The sequence below is a fragment of the Salmo salar genome, chromosome ssa03, assembly GCF_905237065.1.
Source record: "Salmo salar chromosome ssa03, Ssal_v3.1, whole genome shotgun sequence".
Classification (NCBI taxonomy): Eukaryota; Metazoa; Chordata; class Actinopteri; order Salmoniformes; family Salmonidae; genus Salmo; species Salmo salar.
In genome coordinates, this window is record NC_059444.1 from 76227781 (window position 1) to 76239821 (window position 12041).

A 12041-nucleotide genomic window follows, 5' to 3' on the forward strand; every position below is an offset into this window, starting at 1 on the left:
GGTGTAAGATGGCACAGTGATGCCATCTGTTGGTAAATGTTAATTACTGCAACTCCAGTGTTTTTACCGGTGTGCTTGAAATACCCGGATGTATTGCAATATACTGAACAAGACTGGTTACTCGCATCAATGCCTCTGTCTCGTCATTTAACATTCAAACAAGTTGCTCAGGAGCTGCTACGAACAGCGGCCTGCAGTTCAGAGATGACCAGCTAGTCTGCGGTTCGACCGGGGAGTTGGTCCAGAGGCTTCGCGGTCAGGTGGAGGTGAGGACGGAATTCGTAAGTGAGGAAGAGGAGGGTGCTCTCATGAAAGAAATCGAGCCTGGGCTGAGGAAGAAACGATACGAGTTCGACCACTGGGACGATGTAAGTTGTAAATAAACCTTGCTTGTTGACTACAAAGAAGTGCCCAGCTCACACTCACATCGTTAGCTAGATTTTTAAACATATTTTATTTATTTCACCTTTATTTAACCAGGTAAGCTAGTTGAGAACAAGTTTTCATTTACAACTGCGACCTGGCCAAGATTAAGCAAAGCAGTGCGACACAAACAACAACACGGAGTTACACATGGAATGAACAAGCCTACAGTCAATAAAACAATAGAAAAAAAAAAGTATATACAGTGTGTGCAAATGGCGTGAGGAGGTAAGGCAATAAATAGGCCATAGTAGCGGAGTAATTACAGTCTAGCACATTAACACTGGAGTGATAGATGAGCAGATGATGTGCAAGTAGAAATACTGGCGTGCTAAAGAGCAGAAAAGTAAATAAAAACAATATGGGGATGAGGTAGGTAGATTGGGTGGGCTATTTACAGATGGGCTATGTGCAGCTGCAGCGATCAGTTAGCTGCTCTGATAGCTGATGTTTAAAGTTAGTGAGGGAAATATAGGTCTCCAGCTTCAACGATTTTTGCAATTCATTCCAGTCATTGGCAGCAGAGAACTGGAAGGGAAGGCAGCCAAAGGAGGTGTTGGCTTTGGGGACGACCAGTGAGATATACCTGCTGGAGCACGTGCTACGGGTGGGTGTTGTTATCGTGACCAGTGAGCTGAGATAAGGCGGAGCTTTACCTAGCATAGACTTATAGATGACCTGGAGCCAGTGGGTCTGGTGACGAATATGGTACATGTAAAGCTGCTGCACGTCCTCAGCTCCACCCTACACCCTGAGGGGCTCCTACAGTATGTGCGGAGGAGCTCTTTTGATTAATTTCCCTATTGGCATCATGCAAATGCTTTGTAGTCTTATATTTCCCTCATAAATATGCAGAGAAAAAATCAGCGGCAGCAATAACATCGATATCCATATTATACTAGATGCTGTAAAGTTTCATTTTTGAATTGTTAGGCTATTAATTATCGTCATCATACATTAAAAGTTGAATAGATCTTAATTTAGATTGAACAGTCAGTTCCCGGTTTCCCAGTAGAAATGCAATTTAGGCTTATGCGTGTTTTAACGATGCATCGGCAGAAGATGTAACATACGTTTCCCAAAACACCACGCAGAAGAACGTTTGCCAAGTGCATCGTTGGATCGTTTGTTGATGCTGATATGTTTGAGATAAAAAAGCTAGCGGTGCTCTCGGATCAGCTTTCTCCATTCAAATCTCACCTTTCCTTAGAATTATTCCACAATACTGATTAGCTCCAGATAAATATTATCACCTAGGCCTATATGGCCGCTAGTATTGAGGCTGCTTATTCGAATACTTACCCAATATTTATGCACTAAATCACAGATTTGGCAAATCATTGCACACGTTACACATCATGAAATACACTGAACAAAAATATAAACCTAACATGTAAAGTGTTGGTCCCATGTTTCATGAGCTGAAAAAAAAAATCCCAGAAATGTTCCATACGCACAAAAAAGCTTATTTCTCTACATTTTTGAGCACAAATTTGTTTACATAACTGTTAGTGAGCATTTCTTTTTTTGCCAAGATAATCTATCCACCTGAGAGTTATGGCATATCAAGATGCTGATTAAACAGCATGATCATTACACAGGTGCACTTTGTGCTGGGGACAATAAAGGGCCACTATAAAATGTTTTGTCACACATCACAATGCCACAGACGTCTCAAGTTTTGATTGAGAGTGCAATTGGAATGCTGACTGCAGGAATGTCCACCAGAGCTGTTGCCAAAGAATTTAATGCTCATTTCTCTACCATAAGCTGCCTCCAACGTCGTTTTAGAGAATTTAGCAGTACGTCCAACTGGCCTCACAACCGCAGACCACGTGTAACCGTGCCAGCCCAGGACCTCCACATCCGGCTTCATCACCTGCAGGATCGTCTGAGAGGTGGGGGCGAGGTGGTGAGGAGTATTTATGTCTGTAATAAAGCCCTTTTGTGGGGAAACAACTCATTCTGATTGGCATGGCCTGGCTCCCCAGTGGGTAAGCCTGGCTGCCAAGTGGGTGGTCCTATGCCCTCCAAGGCCCACCCATGGCTGGACACTTGCCCAGTCATGAAATCCATAGATTAGGGCCTAATGAATTTATTTTAATTGACTGCTTTCCTTATATGAACTGTAAATATTTGAAATTGTTGCATGTTGTGTTTTATATTTTTGTTCAGTATATATTGAGGCAAAAATAAAAGACAGTGTAGACTACAATTAGCAAAATAGAACTCAATTTACTGAAAATAAAATAGATTTCAACATGAGTAAAATATATAGGCCTATGTCAGTGGTGGTCGGTACTGTTTAAGATGAGGGAGGATTATTATTTTTAGGATGAGCATGGCCTTATTTCTATTACAACATATTAGATGACTGTCTTTCATATTCCATTCACCCAGCTCAATATAACATCAATAGGTTTAGGCTACTACATGATACTCCTACATGATTTTCCTTTACCCAACATGAGGTTGCTTCAATCTAGCCTCTGAATGAACGTTTAAAACGTAAGTGCACAGCTCGAGAGAAATTTTAGTAGTCAAGGTGACAAACAATGACACATTCAATACTGCCTTGCACACTCTTGCCTGCATCTAGCTGATCTAGGGTGTAATCATTAGTTCAACAGTTGCAAACAAGTGTTTCTATTGGACAAATTCAGGTATGTTCATCCCTGTTCCGTTTGCTTCCATTTAAGAAAAGTTTTTTAATGAATACACCCCTGATCACAGTTCACTTTGATCGCAACCACATTCAAACAGCGTGATTGCTTTGCTCGTTGTATAATTCCTTCTCACTTCTACACTCTCTCCTCCTCTCACCTTTTCCCTTGTGGACTTCAGTGCACAACAAATCAGCTGTCTGACCAGGCAAAAAAAAACTTAAAAGCCACACCTTCATATCATAACTGCTAACCACTACACTCAGCCTACATCGTTGTCACCATATTAGCTAACGTCATAGTCAACATAGCTACGAGAACTAACATTTTAGCAAACCCATTACAATCATGCAGTACAGTCACAAGCAGTTTAGCAGTTACACCGGTGGGCCCCGGTGTCAATAAATTAATAAAACTAAAAGCTTACCTTAACTTCGAGTAGTTCCAGTGTTGAATAGCCATAGTCAGCTATCTAACATAGCATCCCTCTCTGTCTGAGCCGGGTGTTTTGAATAGGCTAAACTAGCTAGCTAAGTGAAAGTGAAAAAAATACAAAGGATAGCTAGCTGTCTCTCTTACTTCTCCTTCATTTTTAAACTCATGTATTTGTTCAAAACTGTTCAACTGTTGCTTTCTCTCTCTTTGAGTCAACTGCTCACCACATTTTATGTACTGCAGTGCTAGCTAGCTGGAGTTTATGCTTTCAGTATGAGATTAATTCTCTGATCCTTTGATTGGGTGGACAACATGTCAGTTCATGCTGCAAGAGCTCTGATAGGTTGGAGGATGTCTTCTGGAAGTTGTCATAATTACTGTGTAAGTCTAAGGACGGGGGTGAGAACCACGAGCCTCCTAGGTTTTGCATTGAAGTCAGTGTTCCCAGAGGAGGACGGAAGCTAGCTGTCTTTCTGCTACAGCATGGTGTTATCCTACAGAGTGCTGTTGAGGACACTGTAGGCCTTCATTGCAAAACAGCGGGTTTTAATCAATTATTTGGTGATGTGGGTATATTTGGTATAGTTTTACCTAAAAAGGATAACTTTTTTAATGTTTCACTATTTGTATTTTTATGAAATTCACTGAGCAGGATGGTCCTCTTCTTCCTCCTCTGAGAAGCCTCCGCTGGCCTTTGTAGCCTATAGCCTACTGTAGCCTATTAATGCAGTCATCTCGGTTTTTATTTGAAGCATCTTTTGATCCTTTGCTTGTTTGAAACAACTGCAAAGAAATTGACAACTTTTTATTTGTAGTCAACTTCGTTCCGAAGGAATCGGTGTTCACAGCGAGACGGATAAACAGCTTGATTCTATGTTTGACACCAGAAAGGCAAAAAATCATCCAACGACACACTTAGCTGATCTACGAGTGGTCTGAGGCAGTCGGTAAATAACACGCCTTTTCAATTGCAATTTGGGGAACAGCTCTGAGATTTAATGATGCTCCTACAAAGGTTCTAGCGATGAACTTAGCCTTAAAATGCTTTTGGGAAACCGGGCCCAGAACAGTGTTTGTTGGCAAACAGGGATGGAAATTGGAAAATAAAATCACTCTCTGATTATGTAAAATCCTTGAAATCAATGTAAGTTATCCAAACAATTTCACTCCTGAACCCCAATTCCACCCCTGTTGACAATGATCACTCCCTTGAGGCCCCTACCAACATTTAATTACATTCTTTCATTCATTCTTTCAACATTGTGCTCACCAGGCGATTCATGGTTACCGGGAGACAGAGCGTGCTCAGTGGGGAGCGGCGTGTGAGGGGGTGATGGATCGCCTCCGAGCTGTGGCTTTCTCTGAGGGAAGCCCTCTCCTAGGCCCTGTGCATGTCTTGGACCTCTCATATTAACCTGAGATGAAAGGCATGATAAATATGGAACATGGTGTTCTGTGTGCTAGAATTTTGCCCTAACATGAAGTTTTGACTGGGCACAATTTGAATACTTTTTTGTCAAAAGTGTTGTTTCTTTTACAACGCAGTTTGAAACTCAGTCATTCTCTCATCCCACCTCACCCCTGTTTTTTTGTATCTTTCATCCTGCCTTTCTCTTTCACTGTCTCCCTGACCCTTTCTTTCCCTTCCTCTCCTCTCTCTCTGTCAGTTCTGTGGCAGCGCTATAGCAGGGCTGAGTTTGTTGTCAGACAGTGTGATGCGCTTGGTGAGGGAGGATAAACCCGCTGAATGCCTGAACTTGTTTCTGCCCCGTCGCTCTCTCTACATACTCAGGTACCCTCTTGAGGATACCCTAGGATAGGGGGCGCCACAGCGCATTTTGAAAAAAAATCGTTCCCATTTTCAACGGCCTACTAATCAAACTCAGAAGCTAGGGCATGCATATACTTATTATATATGGATAGAAAACACCCTAAAGTTTCTAAAACTGTTTGAATGGTGTCTGTGAGTATAACAGAACTCAAATGGCAGTCAAAACCCCGAGACCGATTGAAACAGGAAGTGGAATTCAGAATTGTGGACTCGACTTCTCATCTTTCCCTATAAATCACACCGTTAACCATGGTTCATTGAGCACTTCCTATTGCTTCCACTAGATGTCGCCAGTCTTTTCACAGTGGTTTGAGCCTTATACAGTCGAAACTCAGTGAATGAGACTCTTTGGAAATTGGTCACAGGGGATGGGCCATCACCATTATGACGCCGGCGGCCATGTCTACCCCCACCTTTGGAAACGGTTTTAAAGGCAATGAAATCATCCCCCTCGAATCTTATTGGCTCTCTTGGTGTTACAGGCCCTGAAGATTAATGTTTTACAACGTTTGACATGTTTGAACGAACCTACAGGCGGGAGAATCTAATTTTATCCGGAACTTCAGCCCTGCGCTTGGAGAGAGCCCTAGGACGCGCTACCAACAGCAGGCTAATGGAACGTGAAGTATGGACTTTTTCGACCGAAAATACATCTGTTGTGGACCTGGGATGCTTTCTGATGAAGACAACTAAAGGTAGGCGATTATTGACAATATTATACAACATGAGATGTGACATGCGATTGTTCCAAGATGGCGCCGAGCTCTGTATATTAGCTCATTTTCTGAGTATCGCATCTCCTTTTATCGCAAAGTGTGATTACCCAGTAAAGTTAATTTAAAATCTGGTATGACAGGTGTTCTCAAGAGATATTCATCTATAAATGTTAGATTGACAATATAAATTTAAAAAATCGTTATCGGATAGTAATTTAGGGAATTGTAGCATTGTTTACCGGGACGCATTTGAGGGGAAATTATTTAGTCAACGTCAGACGCCGATGTAAAATGCTGTTTTTATATATAAATATGACCTTTATTGAACAAAAGAATGTATGCATTGTATAACATGATGTCCTAGGTGTGTCATCTGATGAAGTTTGTAAAAGGTTAGTGCTGCATTTAGCTGTTTTTTGATTATATGTGATGCAAGTGGTTGGTCGGAAAATGGCTATGAAGCTGCTTTTTACGATGGACTCATCTAACATAATCTAATGATTTGCTTTTCCTGTAAAACCTTTTTGAAATCGGACGACGTGGGTCGATTCAGGAGAGGTGTATCTCTAAAAAAAAAATATATATATTAATTTTTTTTAATTTTAATTATGATTTTTTTTTTAATGCTAATTGGAGATATGATTTTTCGCTGGATTTTGATCCCGCTGACGGGATGAGACGCTGGAGAGGGTAAGGACCCAATAAGACCTGCCATAGCAACATTCTGTCTTTCATTGTTTACAAACGACCACCTGCGCATACACTGTAATCAGAGTCTACCTGGTAGGCCTAAGGTAGGTTTGTACTACCCAAAACGATTCTATGGATTTATTTAACCGGGGAAAGAGCAACTGAGTAAATACCCTAATGAGAGTATGCACTAAACAAACCCACTGTATCTCCTGTGCAGAACAACAACATGAAGTGGTTTGCTTAATTGTTCTATGTTACCTCCATGTTTGTACACTCTGACTGAACGCCTCCTATAACTTATGAGGGCCCAGAGGTCCGCCTGGTCAGATGGCCAGATGGTATGTATCAACTATCAAACATCTCAGAGTGGGAGTGCTAATCTAGGATCAGGTCCTCCCCTGTCCGTGCTGGGGTTAATTCCACAAATTAAATTCTACAGTATTTCAATTCCCTCTCCCTCTATATTCCATTAATTTCATTTCAAATTTCAGCTAAGTCTTTGACTTGAGATAATTAAATTCTTCATGACCATCACTGTTCAGACAGCCTAGCTATATTGGAAGTTTAAATGATGTATATATACACTGCTCAAAAAAATAAAGGGAACACTAAAATAACACATCCTAGATCTGAATGAATGAAATAAACTTATTAAATACTTTTTTCTTTACATAGTTGAATGTGCTGACAACAAAATCGCACAAAAATAATCAATGGAAATCCAATTGATCTACCCATGGAGGTCTGGATTTGGAGTCACACTCAAAATGAAAGTGGAAAATCACACTACAGGCTGATCCAACTTTGATGTAATGTCCATAAAACAAGTCAAAATGAGGCTCAGTAGTGTGTGTGGCCTCCACGTGCCTGTATGACCTCCCTACAACGCCTGGGCATGCTCCTGATGAGGTGGCGGATGGTCTCCTGAGGGATCTCCTCCCAGACCTGGACTAAAGAATCCGCCAACTCCTGGACAGTCTGTGGTGCAACGTGGCGTTGGTGGATGGAGCGAGACATGATGTCCCAGATGTGCTCAATTGGATTCAGGTCTGGGGAACGGGCGGGCCAGTCCATAGCATCAATGCCTTCCTCTTGCAGGAACTGCTGACACACTCCAGCCACATGAGGTCTAGCATTGTCTTGCATTAGGAGGAACCCAGGGCCAACCGCACCAGCATATGGTCTCACAAGGGGTCTGAGGATCTCATCTCGGTACCTAATGGCAGTCAGGCTACCTCTGGCGAGCACGTGGAGGGCTGTGCGGCCCCCAAAGAAATGCCACCCCACACCATGACTGACCCACTGCCAAACCGGTCATGCTGGAGGATGTTGCAGGCAGCAGAACGTTCTCCACGGCGTCTCCAGACTCTGTCACGTCTGTCACATGTGCTCAGTGTGAACCTGCTTTCATCTGTGAAGAGCACAGGGCGCCAGTGGCGAATTTGCCAATCTTGGTGTTCTCTGGCAAATGCCAAACGTCCTGCACGGTGTTGGGCTGTAAGCACAACCCCCACCTGTGGACGTTGGGCCCTCATACCACCCTCATGGAGTCTGTTTCTGACCGTTTGAGCAGACACATGCACATTTGTGGTCTGCTGGAGGTCATTTCGCAGGGCTCTGGCAGTGTTCCTCCTTGCACAAAGGCGGAGGTAGCGGTCCTGCTGCTGGGTTGTTGCCCTCCTACGGCCTCCTCCACGTCTCCTGATGTACTGGCCTGTCTCCTGGTAGCGCCTCCATGCTCTGGACACTACGCTGACAGACACAGCAAACCTTCTTGCCACAGCTCGCATTGATGTGCCATCCTGGATGAGCTGCACTACCTGAGCCACTTGTGTGGGTTGTAGACTCCGTCTCATGCTACCACTAGAGTGAAAGCACCGCCAGCATTCAAAAGTGACCAAAACATCAGCCAGGAAGCATAGGAACTGAGAAGTGGTCTGTGGTCACCACCTGCAGAACCACTCCTTATATATAAACACAAGTCAATTTTTTTATACTAAATACATAAATTCCATTAACTGAGAATTGTACAAATATTGAATTCCAATTAAATTCCAAAGATTTCTTTTTTTCACAATTCTCATTCCAATTTAATTCCATAAGGTTGTTGACATTCGATTTGAATTCAACCTACAGTAAATTCTCCTCTTCATGAGTGAATTCATTGGAATTTCTAATTAAATTGGAATTGACCAACACTGGTCCATGTATTCATATTCATGTGATCTTAAAGGCTAAACTGATCCTAAATCGGCACTCATACTCTGAAACACTTGATACAACTCCTGGCATTTCACACATTGTGCTTGTGTCATGAATGACTGATGGCATTGTTTTCATGCATCCTTCCAGGGACCAGGCCAGATATAAGTTCACCCATGAGATCCTTAAAGATGCTGAGTCTATTTTCTCTGGACAGAGAGTGCCTCGCCATCGCCGCATCTCTGTCATCTGCCGGAACCTTCCTTTTTGAAGCATGAGAGCCAAGAGGGACACAACTGTGACAGTCTCACTGGAAATAGCCAGAGCTCGGTATTTTAAATGTGAAGAATGTCACTGTGTTAAAATTTGATCTACACGCTTTCTCACTGTGCGAGAGACTATGTTGGGAAAGATGATTTAGATGTTTACCGTATCCGTTTTCATTGGAGCACTTCATAATAAACTACCTGTACAGTATTTGATTCTGAATTAAATGTTGGGAAGGCATTCAGGTATGATGCATTTCAAAGAGTTATAATGCATTACAAGACTTGTCATAAGTATCTATGAACTTCTTATGCTAATTAATGTTATATTATGAATCTGAGTTATTAGCCTTTTAAAAAATGCCACGTAGAAAGGCAAGTTGATAATTTGTAGGAGAACCAGTTGAAGGAGAACATGCACTTTCTGGTGAGCTTCACTACCCAACTATCCAAGATCTGTATTAGGTAATTACCAATTGTGTTGAATTCTTAGAGGTAAATGGATACTTCAAATAGTTATAGCCCTATATTCAACACCGCTCATGGGCATTCTAGAAGGCTACAATGCGGAGCCTGGAAATAACTGGTGCCATTTTTTAGAATACTTGTTAACGACAAATCCTGTTACTGAAGGCGTATCTATAATCTGTAACTCTTTGTCCGTCCATCTGAATTGTTTAATGTGTGGATATCTGTATAGAAACCGTCTGAGCCTAACTCTTCTCCAAACCGGCACCTATAACCAGAGGAGTCATGCCCATAGGGGGCACAAGGGCACGTGCCCCCTCAGATTTGTCCTGTTAAAAAAAGAATAAGAATAATTAAATGAATGACTAAACTTAATTTTAAGCCCACATTTTGTCATTGTTTATAAAAAAAAGATCTGTCAGTGGTATTTAGTATTTGATTAGGATCTCCATTAGCTACTGCTAAAGCAGAAACTACTCTTACTGGGGTCCACAAAAACATGATGTAATACATCACAAGGATAGAACTACAATACATACATTTAAAATAATACACGCTTTCATACATTTATGCCTTCATAATCATGTGATTCATACTGAATGCAAGTGTAATACACGAAAATGGAAATTAAATAACAAGGAGGTTCCCCTGACGTGAATATATCAACCTTGTTTTGCTAAATTCCCCTGATGTGAATAAAGCTACTTTGTTTCTACAGTTACTGCCCGTAATGTGAATCCTGGCGTAAAATATATACTTTTTACAGTTACCAGATGCAATGGGTTTCATTAGGTAAAATGCAACATTCATGAACATGACATTTCCAGGCTTTGAATCTTGAGCCTTGTTACTTAGTCTATTGCCCTTAACGGGTTGGCTGAGATATAGTTTAACATGTTAGTCATGTAAAGGAAAAGGGTGAGAGAAGAGCGTAGATGTGAGAAGGAATTATGCTGTATATACAACGAGGAAAGGTATTAAGGTTTATATGTGGCTGCTTGTTCTGTGTTTGATCAGGGGTGTGTTCATTCTGTAGATTGTTGAAAAACTTTTCTTAAACGGAAGCAAACGGAATGAAATGGGCATAAACATACCTGAATCTTTTCAAAATAAACTTTAGTTTGCAACTGTTGAACTAATGATTACAACCTAGATCAGCTAGATGCAGGCAAGAGTGTGTAAGTTGGTATTGAATGTGTCACTGTCTGTCACCTTGACTAGTCAAATTTCTCTCGACCTGTGCACCTACGTTGTAAACTTTCATTCGTACGCTAGGTTGTATCAACCTTATGATGGGTATAGGGAAAATCATTTAGTAGCATCATGTAGTAGCCTAAACCTATCGATGTTACATTGAATTGGGTGAATGGAATATGAATGACAGTCATCCAATATGCTGTAATAGAAATAAGGCCATGCTCATAAAAAAAAAGAATCGTCCTCCCTCATCTTAAACAGCACCAACTGGCAAAAAAAGCCTCAGTTGAAACCCCCATCTGATCATGGTTCATTTAATATGAGTAGGAGTTAGCGGGTTAGCTGAGGTATAGTGTAACGGGTTTTAGTCTGCCACCCATGAAGGGTTATCTGAGGTATTGTGTAATGGGTTGCGGTGTACCACTCATAAGGGTTATCTGAGGCATTGTGCCAGGCTTTGGACCTGCTCATCAAATGAACAAGGTCCCTGTGAATCAAATGGAGTTGTTACACTCCTACTCATATTAAATGAACCATGATCAGATGGGGGTTTCAACTGAGGCTTTTTTGCCAGTTGGTGCTGTTTAAGATGAGGGAGGACGATTCTTTTTTTTTATGAGCATGGCCTTATTTCTATTACAGCATATTGGATGACTGTCATTCATATTCCATTCACCCAATTCAATGTAACATCGATAGGTTTAGGCTACTACATGATGCTACTAAATGATTTTCCCTATACCCATCATAAGGTTGATACAACCTAGCGTACGAATGAAAGTTTACAACGTAGGTGCACAGGTCGAGAGAAATTTGACTAGTCAAGGTGACAGACAGTGACACATTCAATACCAACTTACACACTCTTGCCTGCATCTAGCTGATCTAGGTTGTAATCATTAGTCCAACAGTTGCAAACTAAAGTTTATTTTGAAAAGATTCAGGTATGTTTATGCCCATTTAATTCCGTTTGCTTCCGTTTAAGAAAAGTTTTTCAACAATCTACAGAATGAACACACCCCTGATCAAACACAGAACAAGCAGCCACATATAAACCTTAATACCTTTCCTCGTTGTATATACAGCATAATTCCTTCTCACATCTACGCTCTTCTCTCACCCTTTTCCTTTGCATGTGGACTTCCGT

At 41.5% G+C, this 12041-nt stretch overlaps 1 long non-coding RNA gene across 1 annotated transcript; it reads left to right on the forward strand.

The window, feature by feature from the left end:
- On the forward strand, nucleotides 1-10418 carry LOC106601923 (uncharacterized). Its single transcript, XR_006769241.1, has 2 exons — nucleotides 1-368; nucleotides 9114-10418. It is a non-coding gene; the product is annotated as an uncharacterized lncRNA (long non-coding RNA).
- Nucleotides 10419-12041: the final 1623 nt, after the last annotated feature.